The following is a 27,778-nucleotide window of genomic DNA, read 5'->3' as shown; positions in this document are numbered from 1 at the left end:
TCTTCCAACATCCTATACCATGATCCACACTTTAAAAAAGTTCTTTCCAGTCACAGCTACAACTACAGATGAAATCTAGCAACATATTAAACAAAGTATTGTTTTTGCATTTTACACACAAGACAACTACAGCTCAAAAAAGGCTAAGTATCTAATTCAAGATCACAAAAACTAGTCAAAAGAAAGCAAGGCAAACCCACATTCATGAAACCATGTAGTGCTGTGGGGATTTCAGTCAGATTCATTCATGTCAGATAGAAAGCACACCAACGGAAACAAAAAACTCATCCACTATACAGTACAGAGGGCAAAATCTTAATAGATCTTAATAGATCCAGAAAGAGAGCTTACTCAGACACTCTCTTTTATATTTTAAGATTTTACAAACACTATCATATGCAACATAGAGTCCTTCTTCCAAGAGACATCCAAAGCATCCTTCCTTTGGTTCTAAAGGTTATTCTGTTAGCAAAATACAGAACTGCTTGTAATTACCAACAAAAAGGACCTTGGCTTTGGAGAATGATTTTAGCTAATGCTCTGGATCCTGCTCTTGTCTGCTATACAGCTTAAAACAAGTATCCTAACTTCTTTGAACCTCAGCTTTCCTTAACTGAAACACAGAGATAAAATGAATAAAGCCAATAAACAGTGAATAAACTAAGTAGCATCTAGCATATAGTAAGCACTAAAGTTTGCTTCATCCTACCCCAACTCCACCAAAATTTTTTCTCTAATTCAGCATCCACATAATATTAGAACTCTAATAACTTACCTGGTCCTCTGTAAAATCAGGATGAGAATTCACAGAATTCTTGTCAAACCCACTTATTTTGTGGATACAAAGTTCACAACTGGTTAGTTAAAATTAGATAGTAGTAGCCAAATTAGAGTCAAATCTGGGTCTTTTAACTATCCAGATCAAAACTCTGAATCAAAGGCACATATCTTTCAAAGACTGTTAGTAGAAAAAACAAAATTCCAAGACAAAACAAAACTTGAACTGGAACAGGTGACCCATACATTCATTAAGCCCTAGACTTACCCCATACATTAAGAAACCCTCATAACTCTTCAAGGAAACACAAAACTGACCTTACACAGTGGCAGAGAAGATTCACTAGTATGTCACTGTGTCTTACGATATAACATTATAGATACAGTTCAAAGGAAAAAAAAAAAAAAAAAAACACTGCCACATAAGGCCCTACTACATCACCCTCAGAATGCTAAGAATATACAAATACAATGATAATAGCCAGAAAGTGGCAAGTGCAAGCAAGGAAGGCAGAAGTTTGAAGATAACAACCTGTCAAACAGAAAAGCAAATTAATCAACCAACTGGCTTTTCAACACAGCCACAATATAACAACCATTTACTCAGTAAACATTACTGAGTCTCTATCATATGCTTTGGAGCTACGTACTAGGGAAAGGTTTAACACTAGCCTAGGACATACATATAAGTTTATAATGCAGGATAGAAAGCAGTGTGCCACAAAGGCTTGATAGGTCAGAGAGATGATACCCAACTATAAGAATTAAGCACATTAACGTAAGAAATCTCCTTCAAAGCTCATATCAAAAGCTATGTCAAATTTGGACATGCAGAAACGAGAGAAGGAATATTCAATGTGCCCCAGAGTCCAATCTCAGTACTGGCATGCAAAGTGGTTGATACATGCTTCCCAAACACAGGAGTGGGCAAGGGCACATGCTGAATGTACAGTTCAGTGTGGCAAGAGAACAGTTTTTAAGGCACGCCAGGACCAACCTGTAGCAAGCCTCACTCAGATTTTATTCCATGGAGAGTGAGGTCATGATATGACCAAAACTGTGCTTCTGGAAGAAAAATTGACAGAACATAAAATGGATGATAGCTAAACAGAAACTTTGCCATTCAATATATATAGTTGACCCCTGGACAAAATAGGGATTAGCAGTACTGACCTCCAGCGCAGTCAAAAATCTACCATAACTTCTAACTCTCCAAAGACCTAACTCCTGATAGTTGACCAGAAGCCTTACTAGTAAAGTCCATTAACACATATTTTATATGTGTATTATATTCTATATTCTTATAATAAAGTAAGCTAGAGAAAAGAACACATTAAGAAAATCCTAAGGAGGGGATCCCTGGGTGGCTCAGCAGTTTCGCGTGTGCCTTTGGCCCAGGGCGTGATCCTGGAGTCCCAGGATCGAGTCCCACGTCGGCCTCCTGGCATGGAGCCTGCTTCTCCCTCTGCCTGTGTCTCTGCCTCTCTCTCTCTCTCTGTGTGTGACTATCATAAATTAAAAAAAAAAAAAAAAAAAAAAAAAAAAAAAAAAATTTAAAATAAATAAATAAATCTTAAAGAAAAAAAAAGAAAGAAAATCCTAAGGAACAGAAAATACATTTACAGCACTGTACTGTTTTGATCAAAGAAAATCCACCTCTAAGTGGACCCACACAAGTTCAAACCCTCACTGTTCACGGGTCAGTGGTATTTTTGTATCACTGAGCTTACCTGCATCCAAAGTAATTTTGCTCTGTTCTTGGTCAGTCCCTCTCCTTAGCAATTTATTACACTAAAAATTACTGATGATGCAGATAGCAACATTAGGATAGGCTAGGCTATCCTACGGAAACAACCAGAAGCAATAAGAGACTGATCACAATAAAGTTTCCTTCTCCCTTGCTCAAAGATCACCAAGTCTCTAGGCCACTCTCTAGGGCAGCTGTCCTTCATGCCTTAGCTCAGGACTCAACCTGCTTCGATCAGATGGTACAACCCCACACTGTGGGGGCAGGGGAGAATTTCACATCAACTTTTAAATGCTTCTATCCAAAAGTAACACCTCATTCCTGCTTATATTTCATTGGACAGAGGAAGTCACGTGGCCACATGTCTTGCAAGGGCAGTGGATCCTCCACGTGTGCAGGAAAGGACAACTAGAAACCTGTAAGCAGCACTAAGAGCCATCACAATGTGATGTCCCTTACAATGCTCAGTTATGGACTATTACATTTCAAAGAAAACAAATGCCCAGTTTCTTTGCAATTAGGTAACCTATTCTTGAGGCATGAAAACTGTCACATTTCCCATGCAGCCCTACAATCATGAATCTCAAGACTACAAAACAATCTATGATTCTATAAAGAATTTCACATCATCTGTTGTAGATTTTTTTTTAGCTTTTATATTATTATTATTTTAGGTATACTTTCTAAGCTTTTAAAAAAGCATACAGATGGCTTCATCTTCCTCTAATCTGATAGGTTTCTCTTTTAATCCATATTTATAAAGACATAAGGAAGATATATACAGTCTGATCAAAGCATCTGCCCTTTTAAGAGTCTTTGGCATAATCTAAGTAGTTAAGAACAATGAAAGTTTCCCATTACTTACATGACCAGATTTAATTAATGAGAAACATGAGTAGTAATGGTGCTATTAATTTCTTCAAGCTACAAATCCCCCGTAAATTAAGGAGAGGTGCCAATGTAATAAAGAATGTACACATTTTAGAAATACAATCCTAGTTTCAAACCCCAGCTCTCTCCCCTCTTGTTGTGAGACATCAGAAAAGCTACAGAACCCCTGAGCCTCAATTTCCTCATCTAAGGTAAATTCCAGCTCCTTCACAAGACTAACCCAGGGTGAAAGGAGACATCTTACATAAAATGCTACAAGTTAGATGTTTTTTTAAAGTGGCAAGTAGTATGAATATATTTGATAAGCAAGGAATATGGTTTTCTTTACCTTCTTATGAGGATTCCCCAAGTTAAGAACAGCAAAAACGGCTTAATTACTGTTTGGTTGAGAAATATCTCATGAGCAGTTGACACAACCAAGCAGTCAAACATCACAATTATCCATTGTACTACATACTTCCTCAGCAATTGAGCCAATATTTCCCTAACCCTGAGAAAACTATACCAAAAACAAAGACAGTGAGTATTCATAGATACCAAATCTTAGCATCAAAAGCCATTTTCAAGATGTTTTTGGTCTAGATGTTTCCAAATTGATTTTTGGCCATGGGACTTTCTTCAAAGGAAACATTATATGAAACCCCACAGGGATCCCTGGGTGGCGCAGCGGTTTGGCGCCTGCCTTTGGCCCAGGGTGCGATCCTGGAGACCCGGGATCGAATCCCACATCAGGCTCCCGGTGCATGGAGCCTGCTTCTCCCTCTGCCTGTGTCTCTGCGCCTCTCTCTCTCTCTCTCTGTGACTATCATAAATAAATAAAAAATAAAAATAAAAATAAAAATAAAATAAAAAAAAAGAAACCCCACAAAAGTAACAGAAGAAAGTGGAGCTATTCTGGGGGGACAACTAGGTCTCCTCCCCATGCCTTCTTCAGGTCCATGTGGCTCCCAAAATTCTTAAATCTTTTTTTTCTTTTTTAAAGATTGTATTTATTCATGAGAGACAGACAGAGAGAGAGGCAGAGACACAGGCAGAGGGAGAAGCAGGCTCCACGCAGGGAGCCCGACGGGAGAATTGATCTCGGGTCTCCAGGATCACATCCTGGGCCGAAGGCGGCACTAAACCGCGGAGCCACCCAGGCTGCCCGGTTCCCCTAATTCTAAGGAACCCCAGGGCTTGAGAACACCTTTAGAGAAAAAACTTCACAAAACAAACAAAAATGAATACTTCCACTTTTCACAGCAGAAACAGGAGGTGGGGGTGTCTCAGTGACTCATCCAATATTGCTAGCAGCAAACTAAGTCTAGAATTCAAACTACTGAATCCTAGTCCAGTGTTTGTCCACTAACAGTCAAGTTCCTCTTACTGAATGCTCTGCATCAGAACTTACCCTTATTTTTACCGAAGTCTATAGCTGCAATCTCCAGATTTTAATCTGGCATCCTTACTTCCTTAGTATTCTCTTATTACTCTCACATTACTCAGTCTCTTATCACTTTGTTCTCTATTAGTCTTGTCAGGTGTTCAGGACAACTGCAGTGAAACATTTCACTCCTAACACTGATTTACCAAGCCCAGTATGTTCATGCCCAGAAGATCCATAAGACAGTAAAGAAAAATAATGAGACTCACAGGGAGAATCCCTCTGAAATGTGAGATGCTGAGATCCGATTTCTTGCCTGACCTACTCAATGTCATCACTTCTCTTTTGCTGTATCTCCATAAGGACAGTTTTATCAAGTGAATGCTCGGATAAAAATGACTAGCTTCTTCGGGAAACAGAGAATATTTCAAGAGCCCTATGGGAAGAGAAAGAAGGATGGCACACTGTTGAGAGTCAAGTCCACATAATATGGAGGTAACACAGCTGAGGGGAGTTCACCTAACCCCAAAAGATTTCCAAAACAGAGGCTCTTTGGCAATTCAGGTTGGCAAAGAGAAGTCCTCAACAGAGGGTCCTTCTAAGTCAAAATAACACCCAGACAGCAATGAAATCTGAACAGTTCAACAATTAGGTACACTTTGTCAAAACTAGGTCCTTCCAAGATGACCACAGAAGTCCTCTCACAAATAAATAACATGTCCCAGGATAATACTATTATGGAACCCTCTTTTACTTCTAGTGATATGATTTATCTACTAAATTAACCAGCTCCTCTGCAATGGGGAATAGGCTAAAGAACAGCAAGATAATACACCTAAGAATGCCCAAGAGAAGCATTAATAGTGCCAGGAGATGAACTTATGCATCAATCTGACTTTAACTTGTCAGGCAACACTCTTCCTACCCATAGCACAGAAAATCTTGGCAAACGTTATCTGCTTAAAAAAAAAAAAAAAATCAATGCTACCATAGCTGGGATCAATTAGTTCATCTTTGTCTCAAAGAAAAATGATTATATTAATAAGTCAAAAGCACAGTCCATTGTTTAATTTGCTTATTTTCTGGGTTATTTAAAGCAGAATGTCAACACTTAACTGTGATTTGAGGAGCATATGTAGATTATGCATCTTTATAAGTAAACTAGACGAAACATTTTTATTTTTTAAAGATTTTATTTTTTAAAGACTTATTTATTTGAGAGAAAGAGTGCAAGCGAGAGAGAGTGAACAAGCAAGCAAGCAAGCAGGAGATGGGACAGAGGGAGAGAACCTGAAACAGATTTCCTGTTGAGTGTGGAGCCTAACATGGGGCTTGATCTCAGGACCCCGAGATCATGACCTGAGCTGAAACCAAAAGTCAGGCACTTAGGGACACCTGGGTGTCCACTTGGGTGGCTCAGTGGTTGAGCATCTGCCTTTGGCTGCAGTCATGAACCCAGAGTGGGATCAAGTCCTGCAACAGGCTCCCTAGGGAAGCCTGCTTCTCCTTCTGCTTATGTCTCTACCTCTTTGTGTCTCTCCTGAGTAAATAAATAAAATCTAAAAAAAGAGAAAGAGAGAGACTTAACCAACTGAGCCACCCAGGCACTCCAAGATTTTATATTTTTTTAAGTAACCTCTACACCCAATGTGGGGCTCAAACTCACAACCCCAAAATCAAGAGTCACATGCTCTATTGACTGAGCCAGCCAGGTGCCCCATGTAACATTAATATTAAATGCTTTTTTTTTTTAACTGTCATCAGCAGCAGGCACTTAAAATGGCTGACTTTTTTTTTTAAGATTTTATTTATCAAATCATGAGAGAGAGAGAGAGAGAGAGACAGAGAGAGAGAAACACAGGCAGAGGAAGAAGCAGACTCCATGCAGGGAGCCTGACGTGGGACTCAATCCCAGGTCTCCAGGATCACGCCCTGGGCGGAAGGCAGCGCTAAACTGCTGAGCCACCCGGGCTGCCCATAATATTAAAAGCTTCTAATATTCATTCAGATATGCAACAGATAGTCTACGGTCATACCACCCTGAACACGCCTGATCTCATCGGATATGCAACAGATAATTTCTCATAGAGCGCTCTGTATAAAAGGGGACCTTACTCCCTATCATCTCTACAATTCTTATTCCAAACTCTTCCCTTTTATTTATAATTGTTTGCTAGTAATTCTATTATGGCATTTAAAACTTTCTTTTAAATGTTGGATTTTTTTAAAACTTTCTTTCTAAAAGTTAGGGAGAAATGGTAAACAGATAATCATACTGGACCAATGATAAAAGCTTTCTGTAGACAACTTGGCGTTATCTCTTAAAAGCTGTTGAAATATACAGCCTTTGCCCTAGCAATTCCACTTCGGTAAGAAAGAGATAAACAAGGATACAAAAATGTACAAACATGGCTGTTCATCACAGCAATGTTTATAATAGTGGGGATGAGGCAGGGAAGAGGGGAAAGAGGAAGTGAAGAAGATAGACAACTATTCAACTGAGGGTAATTAGTAAACTGAGGATAAATCTAAATCCACACAATGAAATACTATATTTGGCCATTAAAATAACTGTGTTAGGTTACTTGATAGCATGTAAAAGTATTGTCATGTAATATGTTTTATAATCTTCTTGTACTCAAGAGTGTATGGAATATGATCACAAATGGTATATATATGTAAATGTAGACACACACACACACACACACACATAAAACCTCTATAGATTTTCAAGTCTGGAGAGAAAAACACCAAATTGTACCAAAAAAAATGTTCTAGGTAGTGTCATTTATTCAGAAGTATACTTTGTTCTATTTACGTGTAATTCCCAAATTTCTAGAAGAACTGTACATTACCATTCTTAATAAAACTAAAATAAAAACGTCTTTCATGAGTCATGAAAACTGAGGACTTCTAGGATAAGAAATAATATAGTAGAAAGTTAATCATAAAAATAAATCTACCAACCAAGTCAAAGCTGTATAAAGTTCTGCCAAAATCACAGCTCACAATGATGTCCCTTTCACATAATTACTTATTTCAAGCCTTGCTAGAAATGTTCTTGACCACACATATAAAGGACTTGTGCCCTAGAATTAGAGATCCATGTTCTAGTCCCAACTCTGCCACACACCAACTGTGTGACCCCGAGCACTCAGACTCCATGAAACCCAGTAGGAACAGACCCACCCCGGAGGGCTGTGGGGATTAAAAAGAAAGGTATACAGAGCGCACAGTACTCAGCCTGGCACAGCAGTCATAAGTGATGGAAATTATTACAATTACAATTGCTGCTATCACATAATAATCAAGAAACAAAACCATGAGCACTTTAAGGGCGGCAACCATGTCTTAAGTTTCATTCATCCCTGGATCCCTGGCACTTAACAGTGTGCCTGACATATAGCATGCCCTCATTAAGTGCTTGTTGAAGTACACTCAAAACTAATTAACCTTGTCAAATATCAATTTCCTCTTCTGGCAAAATCATAAAAATACCTTGCAGAGCTGAGAATTGGTAAACCCTAAGATACCTAGCTCAAAAAAGGCTCCTAATAATGACAGCTCTATTATATTAGTGACCTTGTCCCTTTGGTTTCAACAGGCACCAAAGCTGAAAGGAGAAAATAGATAATTTTTTTCCTGAATTTCCTTTCATATTTGAGTCCATTATTTTTACTTAGACTAGGAACGAAAATGCTCTCTTTCCAGGCACATATGCTAGCAAGTTAACTATTAAAGGGGTAATCTTTACACTGCCATAAGACTTTTGGCAAAGCAGCCAAAAATGCACCTTAGAATCCATGAGCTTATAACATAATATATACAAATAGCGACCATGAAAGACCAGTAAGTCAGTATTTCCTAAGGCTTCAAATGAACTTTTAAGATGACCTGAATTGGGAAGCATGTGAAAAATCAACACGATTTCTATATACATGACCAAATGAATTATTAAGGAAGTACGAGATTCACAAAGATATTCAGTTACCTAAAAAGTATTTTCTTCACAAAAATCAAAAGAAATGGGAATGCATTTAAAGAAAAAAAAAAAAAACAGATCATCAAGGGAAAATAAATTTACTAAGTTCTATGAAGGGAAGTGAAAAAACTACTGACATGAAACCAAAAATCATTTCGTGTAACTCACAACATTCTTATACTGGTATTAAGAGATAAACAATCAAAAAAAAAAAAAAAGAGATAAACAATCATCTGAGGAGAAGGGCGGGGGGGGGGGGGGGGGGGGAAGCCTACCATTAAGGAGAAGAACTCAAAAAACTGCCCAGGTCAGTCATTTGTGCAGCTTTGCTTAATTTCCCATGTCTAATTTAACAGAAACCTCAGATTTCATACAAAAGTGCTTAATAGAAGGTTTACGGTCCTATTTCTGCAATGATTTCCGTTGAAAGGCAAAAAGGCTACTCAGCATTCATTTGCTGTGAGTTAGTCTTTGGTTCCATATCCCTGAAACATACCATGCCACGATTTGCAGAGACATCTCATCGTTTACAGTATTATATATTGGAGTAAAAATACCATTTAAGTATCCCTATTAAGAAAATGATAGTTTTGTAGTGACTTTCAAGACTACTAGAATAAGCATATTCAAGTGAAGCAGGGGTAAATTTTACCTTATATGGATTATATCTCAGTGAAACTTCAGTTTAAAAACTGATGTATGAAGAGAACAGCAAAATCTTGCTAATGTCTAGAATCTGGCATAATGGGCACACAGGGGTCAATTCTACTGTCTACTTGAGGTTTTCTCTGAGTATGTTTGAAAATTACTATATAACATTTCTTAAAAATTAGGCAGACAAGCCACACCTAGTCTCATGTCAGTGTTGAGCTGCTGAACAGTTTAAAAGGTAAAGCAACAGCTAGACAGTTTAAAACATAAAGTGACCTACACTGACCAAGCACAAAAACCAAGCAAGAGCTGTACAGATTTTACCACCAGCCTTGGTCAACACTAGCCAGTCTTCTATTCAACATGGCGCTTCTCTTCCCCAAAAAGGATGATTTAACTCACCAGACTCAAACTACAAACAATTCCAGGAAGAGAAAACTACAATATGTTTATTCTCAACAGGGTAGATTTTATTAATTGTTCAATAATTTGCATATATCATTAATATGTACAGTTCTAGGCAGCCCAGGTGGCTCAGCGGTTTAGTGCCTGCCTTCGGCCCAGGGTGTGATCCTGGAGACCCAGGATTGAGTCCCACGTCGGGCTCCCTGCATGGAGCCCTCTGCCTGTGTCTCTGCCTCTCTCTCTCTCTCTGTCTCTCATGAATAAATAAATAAAATCTTTTTAAAAAATAAAAATATTATAAGAAAATATGTACAGTTCTGTCACAAGTTCATCCATCCATCAACAATCCAAATACTGCCTGCATAGTAACTAACTTCTATGTGCAGTGCACAATGCTAGGTGCTAGGGATACAGTGATGAACAAAGCAGATAAAATCTACCCTCCAGGGGCTTATAATCTAGAGGAAATACAGGTGTCAGTTATCACCTTATCTGCAGGGAGTCAGTTTGCAGTGTAACAAATGAGTCCTACTGAATTAACCAGAAGGGAGGAAACATACAGTGGGCAAAGACATAATGGAAAAGTTAAAGAGGTGGGACACCTGGGTGGTTCAGTGGAGTAAGCATTTGACTCTTGATTTCAGCTAAGGTCATGATCTCAGGGTCGTGAAATTTAGCCACTGTGTCAGGCTCCATGCTAGGAGCCTGCTTGGGATTCTTCCTCACTCCGTCTCCCTGTGCCCCTCCCCCTCTCTCTAATGAAGGAAAGAAGGAAAGGAAGGAAGGAAGGAAGATTAAAGAGGTGCAATCCAAGATACTTCATGTAAACAAGAAAAACATTCATTCATCCTGGTTGCTGGCACAATCTTAGAAAAAAAAAAAAAACATTTATTTCTGTCATTTACAATACTGCTCTAACCAACTAGGTGTTTCCAGAAGAAAACTTTCATCTTTCCTAATTTATATACATAATTTGTCTTAGCCAAAAGACCAAAGGTCTCTTTATCCAAAAACGTTAAAAAAAAAAAAGTTACCTGTAGCCATCCTTCAAAAATAAAAGTGGCTTTAAATATTTAAGTCAATCCCAATTACTAAAAGTTCACATCTAGCATTATTCAGGGTCCAGCTGTACAACGTTCCTTCCAAGTTATCAGAAATAGTGGAAAAGGTTCAAGTTTAAACCTGGGTGTATTTAATGTTACAAGAAGGTTCAAAACCCAACTTACTGTACCTTTAGGTTTTCAGATTTTCCAGAAGTGAAGGACAGGGAAAGAAGAAAAAAGAGAAAGGCCTGAAAACAACACTATTTGGCAGAGGGAAAAACTCAGGGCCATTCCTATCCGGCCCCAATTCAAAGAACAGATTCCCACTAATGATAAAAATTTAATCAACTACACATCCAAGCTCTCAGAATTCTTCTCCTTTCTGCCATGACATACTAAAACTTCCCTGGCAAGGACATTTAGACAAAGATTCATGAAGAGGTCCCTCTGAATGACCAGGCTATAAGCAATGATGAAATGGAACTCGCACGTCCTGTTTTAGGAAATCACCCAGACACAATATTTATCAAGTGGTTCTATTTATTGCTCTGTATTAGAAAAAGAAAGATATTTTAAAGTGCAGTTTTGTGGCTGGCAACAATAGCAAGAGAATAATTTAATTATTCTAACCAAAGTAGGAAGGAAGAAGTCACTGCAACTTTGAAGAATCCTCACTCATGTTAAAATATCCTCTGTCCTGCTTCCTATCCAAGAGTGTAAGTTTCCTATCCTCCTCCGCCACCCTTGTAGCACTCAATGAAAGGTTAACACATCTCAAAGAACTCAGGGGGAGAAGAAAGCAGTAATTTGCTCAAGGTTGCACAGCTAGTTTTGTGACAGAAATACAGCTGAACTGGGTCTAGTCTCCAAGTCTTCTTCCAAGTCTTTTTCCCCACTACATAACATTGCCAAGTAAAAGCCATTTTACTGGTGGAGGGGGAGAGGAGATGGAATCAAGTGACAAGTGGTAGTGAGGAAACCAGCTAAGTATTCAGTTACAGGGTTATTATCTCCTAAGCCAGAAGTAAAAAAGAAAAGAATTTTTCCCAGAAATTAGCGCGTATAATGACTCTGTTCATCTGCCAGTCTCTGTGCCAATCCCTTCCCATCCCTCAAAACCCCCACAGGAATTAGGTAAGAACAATTCATACTGAAGGAACTACAGAAAAGAAACTTAAAACACAGGTCACTGAATCACCCAGGTCTTTCCCTGACCATCCTGAACCCTGTCTTTCTTTCAGTTCACATGACCATTCCTTTGCATTAAGGAGAAGATGTACACCCCAAAAACATGCTTAATAAAGCAGATCTGGGCACAGAGCGAGGGGATTGAGGAAAGAGGTCTCATAGATTGCATGGTGCATAACTGCATTTTTCTCACTAAAGACTCCTTATCATCCACCAGGAACACTTCTGTACTACTAAAATGAACCTAAAAAACTGGTTTTTCAACTTCCAATATAGATTAAACATGAACTAATTAACTGTTTGCAAAACACTCTGAAGACGTGAAAGAGTGTGTAAATGTTAATTATTAATGTTGATCCACAAAACTCCTGCATGTGAAGTAAAAATACAATTTTACTGGTAAGTTTCTGCTACTTTCAAGGCACAAATAGGGAAGCCTAGCATGTTTTTAAGAATTCTAGGAAAACTCTAAGAGCAGACCACAATGATTTTGTACTTTCAACATGAACAAGCTGGAATTTTAAGCTGGCAATTCTGGATATAACTATATCAGAGTTAAAAAAAAAAAAAAAAGATTTACACTATATATAATAAAACTACAGTATATTTATAGTCACAAAGTCCTGGATGAAAATTATAGTTCACTAACCTGAAAAGGGCAAAAAGTACAATCTCTGAACCCCCATTTTCTCATCAAAAAAAGGTTCAGGAGGAAAGGGAGGATACCTATCTTATAGCGTTATTTTAAGGAATTAAGAGAATATAAAGGAACGCACAATATATAGGTAGGCACCTAATAAACGTTTCTTCTTTCTTTTAATGACTTCATTTTTTTTTAGAAAACACCTCTTAGGAACTAGGCCTGCCTCAAAAGATCTATCTAGACTGCAAAAGTCTCTTAAATACACACTATCCCCTGCTCCAGGCATACATCACCATTTTAGCAGGAGGGCGAGGCAACAGCTTCGGTCATTCCTGTCCACTGACCCATATAGATCCTTAATCCTCCAACAGAGAAAGCACCTCGGCCAGGCCCCAAAGGCCTCATGTGACCAAATGAACAATTAGAACTCTAGCTCTCAACTCTTGTTGCCACATTTTTTTTTCCTAAATAATTCCCAAACTGCAATGCCATGCACAAAGTACGCAAAGTGAAAAAAAAAAAAAAAAAACACATTTTCTTCCAGCTTGTAAAAGGTAACATTATTTCCATGCAATGCTGCAATGGGCTTACCTTCTCCCACCCCAGAAACACACCTACTTTAGACAGCAGAACTCAACTGCCAAGACCAAGTAGGGGGATTTATTTACAGATACCATTTACATAACACTGAGGGTTTTTAGAAGTGATTCAGGAATTACAGAAAACGTCAAACATGCAAAAAAAAAAAAAAAAAAACCTGACATATCTACTCCTTTTAGCAGTTGTCACCTGAGAAAAGGAATACTCCTAAAAAACTAAGTTAATGCTGACAATATAATTCAGATTTTAAAAATATATATATACACAAAAAATAAATAAATAATAATAAAATACATATATACATATACATATGTGCGTATATGTGTGTGTGTGTGTATATATATATATATAAAATCATGTTCAGTTCAATTTATCTCAACTGATCTGCCCAACAAACTTCAAGTGCTGAATAATGTCCCCTTTGAACAAAATAGGGCCACAATCTAGCAAGGTGGGGAGAACATGTGCTAATAATTTTCCCAGGAGCTGTTATTGACCTATATCAAAACCACCCCTACTCTCTTACCTGATGTCTCCCTGTGATGAAGGGCTGAAACTTTTCAAGACAACAGACCATAGTCAAAGACCCAGCTTTGGGAAGAAGTCCCCACAGACAAATGAAATTCATCAGCCCAGAAGCTCACCAACTGAGCAGGACTCTCCAAAAACACTAACTCCCTTTATTAAAAATAAGACTAGGGGCACCTGGCTGGCTCAGTCAGTGGAGCATGTGACTCTTGACCTCATGGTTGTGCATTCGAGCACCATGTTGGGGGTACCATTTACTTAAAAAATATATTAAGACTAAAGAAAAATGTATACAATGGGAAACATTTAGAAGATAAAAAAAAAAAGACCCTATCATCTCACTCCTTGAACACAACTAAACAATTTGCAATAGCCTCCTTCCAGACTCTCTAGCATATGCGAAATACACACAACACCCCTGCATCACATTAAAAAATCAGATATCCTTAGAGATTGGAAATGTACAACAGATTTCACTAATATTTTTCTCATGCTTGGGTTAGAAGAGTTTTCAGCATGTTTACAGTCCCAACTGACCTGGATTTAATAGGCCAGGTATTGTTTAGGTCACTACTACTTCCCTCACTTATAGGTAGCCCCTTAGACATACCTCGTTGTTGTTTGCCACTGTCATTATTATTATTAGAGACCATGTCATGTGACCCTGCCATGTGCCAGGAGTTTATACATCTTCACTTAAAATCTCACAAATCTCAAACATAGCACATACAAAAGAGAAATAACAATTTATTCCTCCCAACAAACTCACTCACATCTTTCCCCACCCTCAGGAAACCACAGCACCATTCAGCCAGTTAACTAAAATATTTGGAATCATTCTGGATTGCTTTCTTCCCTTTGAAGCCCTTTTTTCAATCGCTAAATAATCCTATCAATTCTCTCTTCAAAATGTATGATGATTCCAACCACTTCTCACTGCTTTCAACTACTACCACCTTAATCCATGCTACCGTTTTCTTTCTCCAGAATGAACTACTGTGAAACTCTCAGTGGCCCTGTTTCTACTCCTGTTTCTAAGTGCACAAACTTTTAAAACCAAAATCGGCTCTTGTCATTCCTTGCTCAAACCTTTCAGATGTTTCCCACCATTCTTAAAAGCCTGTGTAATGTGGCCTCTGCCTCCTACACATTATCTCCTGTAGTTTCCCCTCCTAGCCCCATTCTAGCCAAACCAACCTCCCGGTTCATACTACTACCTCAAGCTCTTCGTCTGGATGTTCCTTCTGCCTGGAACATCCAGGGAGATTCAGGTGGTTTGTTCCCTCCACTTTCTTCAGGTCTCTGCTCAAATCTCATCTCCAAGAGGTCCTGTTTTACACTCCAATTTCTAATACTCGTCATATCATTCCTAAAATTATCACTTCACTAAAACTGTTCACTGATTCATATTTTTTTAAGAGTTTATTTGAGAGACAGAAACAGAGAGAGTGAGAGAGAGCACAAGCAGTGGGGAGAGGAGTAGCAGGCTCCCCACTGAGCAGGGAGCCCAACGTGGGACTTGATCCCAGAACCCTAGGATCATGACCTGAGCCAAAGGCAGATGCTTAACCGACTCAGTCACTCAGGTGTCCCATCATTTATCTTCTTTTCCCCTCACTAGAGTGTCAGCTCCTTGATGGCAGCAACTGCCTCTTAATTGTCACTGAATTCCCATCACATGCAATAGTACTTCACACACAAGGCACTCAAATATGTTGAATAAATTATCAAACAATGCTACAAGGGAGGTTATATGCCCATTTTACAGAAAAAAAAAAAAAACTGAGTTACCTAAAGTCACATAGCAAATAAGTTGCCAAATGCATCTGAAAGAACCAGTACTCTTCCACTGACAGTGCCATACGTATACGCTAAAGAACAAAACTGTAAAAGAATGCATTTCTGTATGAAAATATCATACCACAGTGATTTTTTTCTTTCTTTTCATCACTAGAGCATTTCACATCTTTGATTCAATCTTATATATGCACTATGTATGTCCCTCCTCAGGTGGAAGATAACTACTTTTCTGTAGTCCCCTCCAGATAAGGGCTAGGCTAGACAGCATATATTTAACAAATGTTTCTTTGAGGGCGCCTGGGTGGCTCAGTGGTTGAGCGTCTGCCTTTGGCTCAGGTCGTGATCCCAGGGTCCTGGGATCGAGTCCCAATTGGGCTTCCTGTAGGGAGCCTGCTTCTCCCTCTGCCTATGTCTCTGCCTCCCTCTGTGGCATTCATGAAGAAATAAATAAAATCTTTAAAAAAAAATGTTACTCTGATATTTATACCCTTGTTATAGGATTCATTTGATGAATCCTATAACAAGACTTTCAGCACCACCAATAAAGTACACTCTTCAAAGAGACATTCATTCAGTTTCCAATCATGATAGAGTAACTGGACCCAGCCTTATCCTGCCAACACCTCCTCCAGTAACTAGAAAAACAAAATATAAGGCAATGTCTTTTAGACACTGGACAACAGGGGCAAAGGGCTGCAATCCCTAAAAGAAGAGAACAGACAAGATGAGCCCCACAACCTCTCTGCCTAGAGGCACACTGGAGGGCCGGTGCAACGAGGTCAGTCCTGAGCAAAGCATGGCAATCTTGTTAAGTGGAGAAGGAAGACTTGAAAGCTTGCAAACGCTGAGGAATCTTAGAACTCCAAAGCTCAGCACAGACTGGTCTCCTCGAGTATGATGTTAAATATTAAGCTATACATGCATATTTTAAAAATCTATGTGGGCAGGCAAAGAAGGACCCAAAACTGTAAGCTAAATAATCCCACAGTTGGCACAAGGCTGGCAGACATTCATATTCTGATCAGAGAAGAGAACATCCAATTCTTCAATGGAAACTTGAGACTAAGTAATGGAAATAAGCCTCAGAAGTATCATGCTAACAATTTAACCTGCAAACATAAAATCCAATCTTCTTTAAAACAGTGCCTCTCATATTAGAAATGATTTCTCCTCCTGCCAGTGGACTTTCAGCGTGTCCGGAGACAATTCTGGTTGTCACAAGTGGCATATAATGGGTAAGGAATGATGCTACACACTCTACAAAGCACAGAACAGGCCCCAAACAGAGAAGTACCTGGACCAAAATGTAAGACCAAGGTTGAGAAACTGCTTTAAAAGAGCAAAATCTGGCAATCAGTAACTTAAAATTGACATTTCTGGAATCCAAGAAGCAATTACTAGACATGCAAAGAAGAACACTTGACCCATAACAGAAGAAAAATCAGTCCATAAAAATAGACATAATGGGATTAACAGAAATCCTATTATGCGTATTATATATAATCAAGAATTTTAACATAAATAGGAGACAAATGAAACAAATAAAAAATTTCACTAGCAAACTGAATCCAAGGTATGAAAGAAACATCATGACCAACCCAGGATTATCCTAAGAACACAAAGCTAGTTCAAAGTTCCAAAATCAGACATCAACAGAGTAAAGAAGAAAAAACACATGATTGTCCCAAAAGATGGGGAGAAAGAAAGCCTTTGGCAACACAGAACATCCATTCATAATAAACTCTCCACAAACTAGAAACAGGAAAGAAGTTCTACATGATAAAGGACACATACAGAAACAAACTATAAGTACAAGCATACCTCATTTTATCATACTTCACTGATAATTGCATTGTTTAAAAATTGAAGGTTTGTGGCAACCCTGCATTAAGCAAGTCTCTCGGAGCCACTTTTCCAACAGTACTTGCTCACTTTGTGCCTTTGTGTCATATTTAGGTAAATCCTGCAGTAGTATTTCAAACTTTTCCACTGTGATTATATTTGTTATAATTAAATGTGACTGGTGATTACAAATCACTGAAAGCTCAGATGATAGCATTTTTTAGCAAGAAAGTATTTTTAATTAGGGTATAGGCTTTAAAAAAAAAAAAACAACGACACTTTCCCATACTTAATAGACTACAGTATAAACACAGCAAAAAATTAATTTGACTTGCTTTATTGTGATACTCTACTGCAGTAGTCTGGACCCAAACCCACATTCTCTCTGGGGTAAGCCTGGAACATCATATGTATGGTGAAACATTGAAAGTTTTCTGTCCCCTAACATGAATAAAGGATGTCCACTTTTAATACTCCTACTCGGCATCACACTGGAGGTTCTAGCCAGGTCAATAAAGCAAGAAATAAAGAACATGCAGACTGCAAAGGAAGAAATCAAACTGCCTGTATTTGCTGATGACACTACTATGTAGAAAATCCCAAACAACCTACAAAAAAGGCTTCTAAAACTAAAATATATGCCAGCAGTGAACACCTGGAAATTGAAATTGTAGAAGCTTCATTCGCAACAGCATCAGAAATTATATATATATATATATATATATATATATATATATATATATATCATGCAAGGTCCAATTACTGAAAAGTGCAAAACACTAATGAAAATATCAAAAAACAGTTCTGGTATGTTCATGGCTCAATATTATTAAGATGTCAATTCTCACAATTTATAGATTCAATTCAATGCCAATCAAAAATCCCAACAGGATTACAGAGAACCACAAGCTGATTCTAAAAGGTACCTGAGAATAACAAGCTGATTCTAAAATGTACCTGGAAAGGCAAAGCAACTAGAATACTCAAAAATACTTCTGAGAAAGTAACACAATTAGAGAAACCACATTTTGATTTCAAGACTTACTATAAACCTATAATCAACAGTGTGATAAAGATGAAATGAAAGACTCAGATCAATGTAACAGAATCCAGATACAGACCTACAGGTAGAATGATTAACTGACTTTCAACAAAGGTAATACAATGGAGAAAGTATTTTCTAAAACTAACTGTTGCATTTGGGTGACTGCTGATTAGCGTCCAACTCTTGCTTTCAGCACAGGTCATGATCTCGGGATCAGGAGATCAAGTCCTGTATGAGGCCCCATGCTCAGTGGGGAGTCTGCTTGAGACTCTCCATCTGACCCTCTCCCCACTCACATGCATGCTCTCTGAAAAAATAAAAATCCTTTAAAAAAGTAATTTCTGGAACTACTGCTTATCTAAAAGCAAAAAAATAAATTCATACCCTGAGCCATTTAGAAAAATTAACTCAAAGTGAATCATAAACCTAAATGCAAAATTTTAAACTATAAAACTTTTGGAAGAAAATACAGGAAAAGTGTTTTTGTTTAGGTTAGGTGATGATTTCTCAGATACTACATCAAAAACATGACCCATGGGAGAAAACAAAAAAAAACCTTCAACATTATCAAAAGAACTGCTCTTCAAAAGACATTAAGAGAATATAAAGAGGGACTCTGGGTGGCTTAGTGGTTGAGCATCTGCCTTCACCTCAGCGTGATCTCGGGGTCCAGGATCGAGTCCCACATCAGGCTCCCTGCATGGAGCCTGCTTCTCCCTCTGCCTCTGTCTCTACCTCTCTCTGTGTGTCTCTCATGAATAAATGAATAAAATCTTTAGGGAAAAAAAAGAAGAGAAAAAAAAAGAAGAAGAAAAAAAGAAGAGCCACAGACTACGAAAAAGTATTTGCAAACAATAATCATGTATCTGGTTCTTGAATATACATATAGAACTCTCAGGGCACCTGAGTAGCTCAATCAGTTAAGCATCCAACTCTTGGTTTTGGTTCAGGTCCTGATCTCAGGGTCATGAGATCAAGCCCCACGTGAGGCTCTATGTTCAGTGGGAATCTGCTTAAGACTCTTTCTCCCTCTGTCCCTCTGCCCTGCTCGCTCTCTCTCCATCCCTCTAAAATAAACCTTCACACACAAAAAAAGAACACTCAAAATTCAATAATAAAGCAATTTAATCTTTATAATGGGTAAAAATTTGAACAGACACATTTGAACACATTGCCATTTGAAGAATGGCAAATAATTACATGAAAGGATGCTTAACATCATTAGTCACTAAGCAAATGAAAAGAAAAAAAAAGCCCACATTCTGTATGATTCCATTTGCATGACGTTTTGGAAAAAAAAAAAAAAAAAACATGGAGACAGAAAACAGATGGGTAGTGTCCAGGGTCTGAGAGTGGAAAATGGGTTGACTACAAAGGGGCTCAGAAGAATTTGGTTTAGGAGATAAAGGAACCATTCCATACATATCTTCATTGAAATAGTGGTTATGTGAATGTCTACGTCTGTCAAAACTCACAGAATGCTACTGAATTTTAGTGAATATAAATTATACACTAAATAATGAGAAAATAAAGACTAAAGAGGTAACAATGTACTGAGTAAACCCTGATTTTGCCCTGGTTAAATTTTTAAATCAATTAAAGAAAGATATCTGCAGGACAAATAGGGAAAGCTGAATATGCACTGAATGATATTAATAAAATTGTTCCTTTTCTTAGCTGTGACCACTGCATTTTGTTATGTAGAACACAAGGATCAGCAAACATTTTCTGTAAAAGGCCAGACAGTACATAATGTGTGGCTTTGCGGGCCACAGGGTCTCTTACTCACTACTCTCCTGCCGCTGTAGCACAAATGAGCCACAAATGAGCACTGCCAAGTCCCAATAAAATTTTATTTACAAAAACAGGCAGTAGGGATGCCTGGTTGGCTCAGCGGTTGAGTGCCTGCCTTTGGCCCAAGGCGTGATCCTGGAGACCTGGGATCGAGTCCCACATCGGGCTCCCTGCATGGAGCCTGCTTCTCTCTCTGCCTATGTCTCTGCCTCTGTGTCTTTCATGAATAAATAAATAAAATATTAAAAAAAAAAAAAAAAAAGGAGGCAGTAGGCCAGATATGGCCTGAGGGCTGTAGTTTGAGGACCTCTAATGTAGGCAAAACAATGACAGAGGGCAGAGAGACTAACTAAGGTTGCCTATGGTGAGGCAGGCACGTGGTGAGGGTCAAGGGGAGTACTGGCCAGAGTTGCAATGAAACTTTTCCAGGATGATGGAAATGCTCCATATTTTGTGCTGTGATCTGCATGGACACATTTGACAAAATTCGTCAAACTCCATATACTAAAACCAGGTACATTTTCCTATATAAATAGTATTTCAATAAACTTGATTTGTTTTAACAATATACTCTTTCCAGGTTACAGCATCAATATTGTGAAAAGCCTAACCTTTGGAGCCAGAATTATCAGAGTTCAAATTTTAGTTTAATAGCTGTGTGATCACTTTGGGGGTTGTTTCCCCATACTAAAACAGCATAATAATGCCTGCCTCATAGCTTTGTTTTCAAAATTAAATAAGAAATGTAGGTAAAACACAGAGTATAACATCTGGCACACATGAGGCACAGTCCCCTGATCTGAGATAACCAATCAAAAAAATTATTTTGGAAAATGAATCAGTAAACATCAGACAACTACACTAGCTTCTTTTGTACTCTTGAAATATTCTGACATTCTTTGTTCGCTGTTTATTGTGGTTGAACTTGACTTCAGGAATTGGCATCCAAAGTCAGTTCCTGTGATTTCACAGTAACTCAGGTCTAACAGCAAGCATCGTGAACTAAAATTTCTTTAGAGTCTAGAAAAATATTCCATGACAAATGTTATAGAAGGAAAACTGAGAAAAGCCAAAGTAAAACATATCAATTTTCCTAAGCAAGGAGAATGGTAATATAGTATATTTTAATTATCTTTTATTAAAAAAAAAAAAAAGGAAAACCAATATAGTTGGATGTTTTCCTCTTTTCAACTAGGATTTTAATTTTATCCAAACCAGCAGCCAACCAATAAAGTTACAAAATGACATAGCATTTGTATTTTATCTCGTGCATTTCTCACGACAGTCATGTGATAGATGATTAATATTAAATTTGTTTTTATTTTACAAGTAAAGATCTTCTGTCTGAGACAGATGAAGCAGCTGCTCAAGGACACAAGCCAATAAACAGCAAAGTTTGGATGTGAAACCAGACATGTGGCTCCATATCATGCCCCCCCCCCTTTTTTTTAGTAGAGATCACCATTAGAGAATCAACTTGGGTTCCATGAAATTCTTTACATAACTATATGCTTTTCCCTAACTTGACATCTTTAGTTGTCTAAAAGACAAACCAATTACACTGTGACATGCCTACTTAATTCCTAACCATTCAGGAATAACTGGCCATTTTGGATGGTAGAGGCTATGGCCAAATAAGGGCTTATGATATTATCAGAAGTGAAAATTCAAAAGCATAGTTCCAAACAGTCTACAGAGTGACATAAATGGTGAATTCCCCACACTTCTTCCTTTTCCCCCACCCCAATACCCGCATCACAGGAACACACTCATATCCACCTTTGCCAGGCTCTGAACACAGCTCTGAAGAGGTAAAAAAGGAAAGCATACTATTGTTCCACACAAATATTCATACAATCACAGTATCTCAGTAGTAGTAGTCCATCCCCCAGCAAGGACTGACAAAATGGGTTATTTATTCATCTTCTATTTATTTGTTTCTTGTCCCAAACAACCCACAGGTGGCCTTCAAGACCATAAATAGGAGGAAGTATGAAGGAAACAAACTTCCTTCCACTAACATCTTCCCCCACTTTCCCCATTTACAGTGGTAAGACAGGCTGATGGTGACTCAGGAGCACTGCTTCCAAATGCACCCCTGTCCCTATCACTAATAATGAAGTCTATTCAAGTGCATTTAAATATTAACTTCAAAAGAAAAGATTGTCAAAAAGTCCAAGTTTATTCATCTAGCTTTGTCAGAGATGTTTTTTCTTCAATCTGTGAGTCTGAGTCTGATCAGATAAAATTTTTGAAGGTTCACTATAACCCTACATGTCCAACTTTTTAACCTTATTTTATAAGAAAACTAATGGGAAGATGAGATTCAATATACAGAAATGTCCTGATTACAGGTTCTAGAATATATCTACTCCATTTGGTACTATGAATAGCGTACACGGAGCTGGTACAATGGATTTAAATCAATGCTTCCTTCCGCAAATGGTGACACCTTCAAAGGTGTTATCTTGAAGGGGAAGTGAGCGATTTGCTAATGTTGCAGAATTATGCTAACACTGTATTAACTCCCAGTCCATCCCATCTTACACTGAGTTTGAGAAATGTAGTCATAATCCCTATTATTTTTCAAGACTATGGTAAAATAAGGTAGAAAAGCTAGAACTGACTAACTTGGATATCCTACTACAAGTGTTGAAAACAACCCATCTGTCACCATTTCCTAAACACTATAAATGCACAGCCATATTCTCCCAAGCCATTCTGCAAATCCCAAAGACCCGTTAAGGTTAATGGGAAGATAACAGTTTCTATGAACATTCAGTTCAACTAGCTCCTTTAAAAAAAAAGCATTCAACTAAAGACAATTCTCAGGATTTCTTGTTTATGAAAGAAATAGCTAAATCACTAAACTCAGAAGCATCAGACTTTTAAAACTGCTTCAAATCACATTTAAAGGTATCAAAATTATTATCATTACAGCTACCAGGTTAAGAAGCATCTCCTTAATGTCTGGCACACCATTAAGTACTTCACATAATTTCAGCTATGTTCCACAGAACACTGCAAAATATATTACTGCACTGTATGGTAGGGCACAGAAGCTCTGAGGAATTAAGTAACCCACTAAAGGCTCACAACTAGTCGAAGTATGGGGAGCTGAACTCAAATGTACCTAGCTACCTTAAAAAATATATATTCTTCAAAACTGTACTACCTCCCCAATTTCACAAGAGAACAGGCAGAGATGTGAAATGATTTGTCCAGCAATCTTAATCATTTCATCAGAAAAGGGAGAAAACTTCTAAAACAAAAACCACATTTTTGAAAATCCATAGTGCACTATTTAAACTTCACTTCTTTTCAAGCATCTGGGTGGCTCAGTCGGTTAAATGTCTGCCTTCGGCTCAGGTCATGATCCTAGGGTCCTGGGATCCAGCCCCACCCACATCAGGCTCCCTGCTCAGCAGGGAACAGGATTCTCCCTCTCCTGCTCCCCCTGCTTGTGCTCAAATAAAATCTCCCTAAAAAAAAAAAAAGGGAGGGGGGGGGGGTAGAAATCCTTTTAAAGTAAATTTCATCACAGATCTGCAAGTGAACTGTCAATTTTGGGTAAGTTGCCAGAATCCGTGGTTCTACGCACACTATCACCAGCTTGGATGAAGTACAAAGCACTTCATCCAATTCAGACATACGCTGAACACCTGCACTGCGTTAAGAGTCCTTCTCCGCAGAAGGGACAAAGCTAAGTAGGAAATAAAGCCCATCAACAGCCCTCAAGGAGATAACAGTCTAGAGGAGGAGTCCATTTATACTAACATATACACTATTAGCCAGGCAAACAAATGAAGCTTGTGAGAAATCCTGAAACAAAAGTATGTGTAACACGGCATCACAGCTCAGAGGAGAAAAGCAACTGGCCTATTTGTCACATTCTGTTGCAAGCAACATTTGCTTACATGATGTCCCTCCCTGACAACCCCTTCCATCCACGCAACCACCCCAAGGAGGCACACACGACTGCACAACCAGGAAGGCAAGCTTCCAAGAGCAAGAACCGTGACTCCTAAAAGCGACCTTGTTGTTGTAGCTTAGAAGTACAGTGCTAAGCCATAAAGACACTATCCTTCAGCCTCATCAGGTGAGGAAAGTTGGTTTTTCAAACCAAAACAAGACACCAAGGAATACAAGAACCAGGACAGTGATTTATCTCAGCTGATCATAACTCCTTTAGAAACTTGCCAAAAAAAAAAAAAAAATCTTTCAAAAACTACATGCAGCATTTGTTCTCATCTGGACAATCCAAAGGTTTAGAAAAAAAGAATGAGACGGTTCTTCAGAAAACAAAGCGGGGGTGGGGGGGCGGGGGGAGGAGGGGAAATGCACTGGAATAAGATAAAAAGGCACACTGCTTTTTCCTTCAGTTGTGTATATGCCCGAGGCAATAAACTCCCAAAATAACTTCACCCAGGAGTGTAAAAGCTGAGATGGAACACCAAAATATTGCTCAATCCAACCTTCATTGTGAATTCCTCAGTACACAGTTAACATTTGAAAAACTTAAATGTGATGAAGTCATTGAGCTGTTAAAAACTACGTATTTCCAAAAACAAACCCCCCCCCCAAAAAAAAAACAACCTGTTTTGGTGAAGAAAACCTGAGGGTTTTCCCCACATAAAAAAATAATAATAATTTAAAAAGAAAAAAAAAAAGCTCTTCTCATAGTGGTTTTTGGAAAAAAAAAAAAATAGCAAGCCCCCCTCCCCCCCCAAAAAAAAAAAAACTGTTTTGTTTGGTCTCCAAGTATGGCCGCACTTGAACTCGGCGGAGCGCGGAGCCCGCGGCGCAGTCCGGCCCCGACCCGCGCGGCCCGGCCCGGGAGCGGCCGCGGAGGGCGCCCCCCACAGGCGGGCGCGGCCCTGGGTGCTGCCCGTCCGCGCCCGCCCGGCGACCGCTCCCTCGCGCCCGCCGCACTTGTTCGCCGAGCCCGGCGTCAGGAGGGAGCCTGAGGGGCCGCGGCTCCCGGGCTGAGGGACCCCGGCGCCGGCTGGGGAGCGGGCGGGCGCGCCGCGGGCCCGGAGCAGACAATGAGCGGCGAGGGGGCGGCGAGGGGGCGGCGAGGGGGCGGCGAGGGGGCGGCGAGGGGAGGCGGGGGCCCGCGGGGCGCCCCGCACCGCCCCTTCACCCCGCCCGCCCGCGGCCCCGCCCCCCGGCCCCGGCCCCGGCCCCGGCCCCGGCCCCCGCCCCGGCCCCCGCCCCGGCCCCCGCGCAGCCGCAGGGGGAGGGGCCGCGCGCCTCGCCCGCGACCCCTCCCCAAATCCCAAAACTTCCCCCAACTCCGCCAACTAAGTTGCGCTCTCACCGTGCGGCGCCCGGGGCTCCCCCGCGGGCCCAGCCGGAGCAGCTCCGCACCTTCGCCGCCGGGAAGGACAATAGGCGGCCGCTCGCCCGGCGGCGGCGACGGCTGGAGGCTGAGGCTGAGGCGGCGGCGGCGGCGGCGGCGGCGGCCGAGGCGGCGAGCGGGCACGGCGGTCTCGGCGGAGCCCAGGAGCTTCTCCGCGGCTGCTCCGGCTCCGCGCTGGCCCCGCACACAGCTCCAGCTCCCCCGCGCAGGCGCCACCAGCGGCTCGGGCAGGGGCGGGGCACCCGGGGGGCGGTAACGCCTACGAGCCCTCCCATGAGCAAGCGCGGAGCCGGGGGCTGCGACGTGGGATTGCGCTGCGGAGCTGCCCATCAAGCTCCGGAGGCCAATAGGAAGGCACCTGGGCGGTGCGTTCAGGTTGCTAAGGAAGGCTGAGGCGGAGCGCCGCCGCTCCCCCGCGGCCGAGGCGTCCCAATGGAGTGCGCGAGCGAGGGGCTGGCTGAGGCTGCTCCCGGGGTTGCCCAGCCGCTCTCTCCTCCCCGCCGGGGCTCGGGAAACCGCCCTGCTCCTGGGAGCCGGCGCTTACCTGAGCTGCCGCGGTTACCAGCCACACACGCACTCAGATGACTGACTTTGGTTTCCTTCCACTTGCAGTCAGAGCGTGGGGTTTAGTCTTCCGTGTGCCAGTGCCTTTGAGAGTCGTCGTTAGGTCTTCAACAAGTGCTTTGCATGGAGGATGGATCAGGGATGCAGGGATGGCTCGCCGGCGGCATCGGGACGGTGACAGTGCATTCCGTGAACTGTTGGCTCCTCGGTCACAGAATCCTAACAATCTTCTAGTTGCAGAGGACCTCAGAAACCCCTCCTGGAGGCTTTTGAGAAACAGAATACGGTCCATTGGTTGGAAGAAACTTCATTTTGATAGTTTGTGCGTGTGTGTGTGTGTGTGTGTGTGTGCTTCAGTGTGTTTCATTAGGAGAAAAATACCTGTCCCATCAGACTGTTATTTCACTGATGCTATTTCTCAGATGAAATAGAAAGCTATAAAAAAAAAAAAGAATCTATGTAAAGAAAAATATTCAGTAAAAAACGACATCTTATAAGCAGTTCAAGCACGTGCGAATTGATAGTGTTTGAACTAAAAACAGTGGTTACCCAGGCCTAGAGGGATTATTAGCTGAGAAGGAGGAGGGGTGCTGGAAATGTTCCGTATTTTGATCTAGATGGTGGATAACAAAGTTATAAACATGAAAACTCATTAAGCTCTACACTTAAGTGCACTTTGCACTTGTACACATGTATTTGTCTGTGTTCACTTTTCAAATATTGGCACAAGATATGGCAGAAAGAAAGAAAGACAGACAGAAAAGAAGTGCATGACTTTCTTTTTTGGAAACCCTAATCCAGGCAAGTTTACCACCAGGGACTGAGAGAGGGGTATGGGAGTACTTACTGGGTGTATCTGTCACTTCCATTGTGGGGTGGCTTTAAATCTTAGAAATTAACTACGAGTTAGACTTGAGCTGAAATCTGCTTCCCTGTAAGTGGACCTGGTTCTCACGTGTATTTTCCTAGTTCACCCTCACAGAATGGAAAAACCAAGGCCAAACATTCCCAGTGCTTTATGTGAAATTATTTTCCGACCACCTCATCATGCTGCCCACCCTCCTCAACACTCACTGTAATCTGTCCTTGTCAATATTTGAACGGCAGCACAGAACAAGGAGTATCCTAGATCCTGGCCCTGACTACACCATAAAGGATCCCACCCATGAACAGACCACTCCTCAAGAGCCTCAGTCTCCTGTAAACCTAGAAAATCACTTAGACTGTCATAGGTGATAATCTCATAGTTTTCTCCTAGAGCCTAGCTGCTCTGTTACAAAGGCAGCAGCAAATAAATGTTACCATGTCATCTTTCTAGCGACTGCTGACAACATCATTCCCTGCTCCCTGCCTCAGCAGGATTTACACCTTCCCAGCGGGCTGCATGCTGCATCTGGTGGTGGTCTCGAGCCCAGCACTTTTCAAAATTTACTGTGCTACAAATCACCTGGGTGATTTTGTTAAATGTGGATTCTGAGTAGGTCTGGGGTGTGATCTGGGGTTCTGCCTATCTACCAAACTCCCAGGTGATACTGATGCTGCTGGTCCCTATT

The 27,778-nt window shown here is 40.4% G+C and overlaps 1 protein-coding gene across 9 annotated transcripts in view; it reads right to left on the bottom strand.

The window, feature by feature from the left end:
• The window catches only part of AKAP13 (A-kinase anchoring protein 13), a 325,195-nt gene extending 299,336 nt beyond the window's left edge, over nucleotides 1-25,859 (bottom strand). For 8 of the 9 annotated variants that reach the window (XM_041751825.1, XM_041751827.1, XM_041751828.1 and 5 more), the window contains exon 1: nucleotides 25,620-25,859. The gene's annotated coding sequence lies outside the window, so the exon portion shown is untranslated. Of the gene's footprint in view, nucleotides 1-1,774; nucleotides 1,843-25,619 lie in introns of all 9 variants that reach the window. The other variant, XM_041751826.1, reaches the window with a different exon arrangement.
• Nucleotides 25,860-27,778: the final 1,919 nt, after the last annotated feature.

Source organism: Vulpes lagopus, chromosome 4 (genome assembly GCF_018345385.1).
Source record: "Vulpes lagopus strain Blue_001 chromosome 4, ASM1834538v1, whole genome shotgun sequence".
NCBI lineage: Eukaryota > Metazoa > Chordata > Mammalia > Carnivora > Canidae > Vulpes > Vulpes lagopus.
This window is presented reverse-complemented; position numbering and strand designations above follow the sequence as displayed.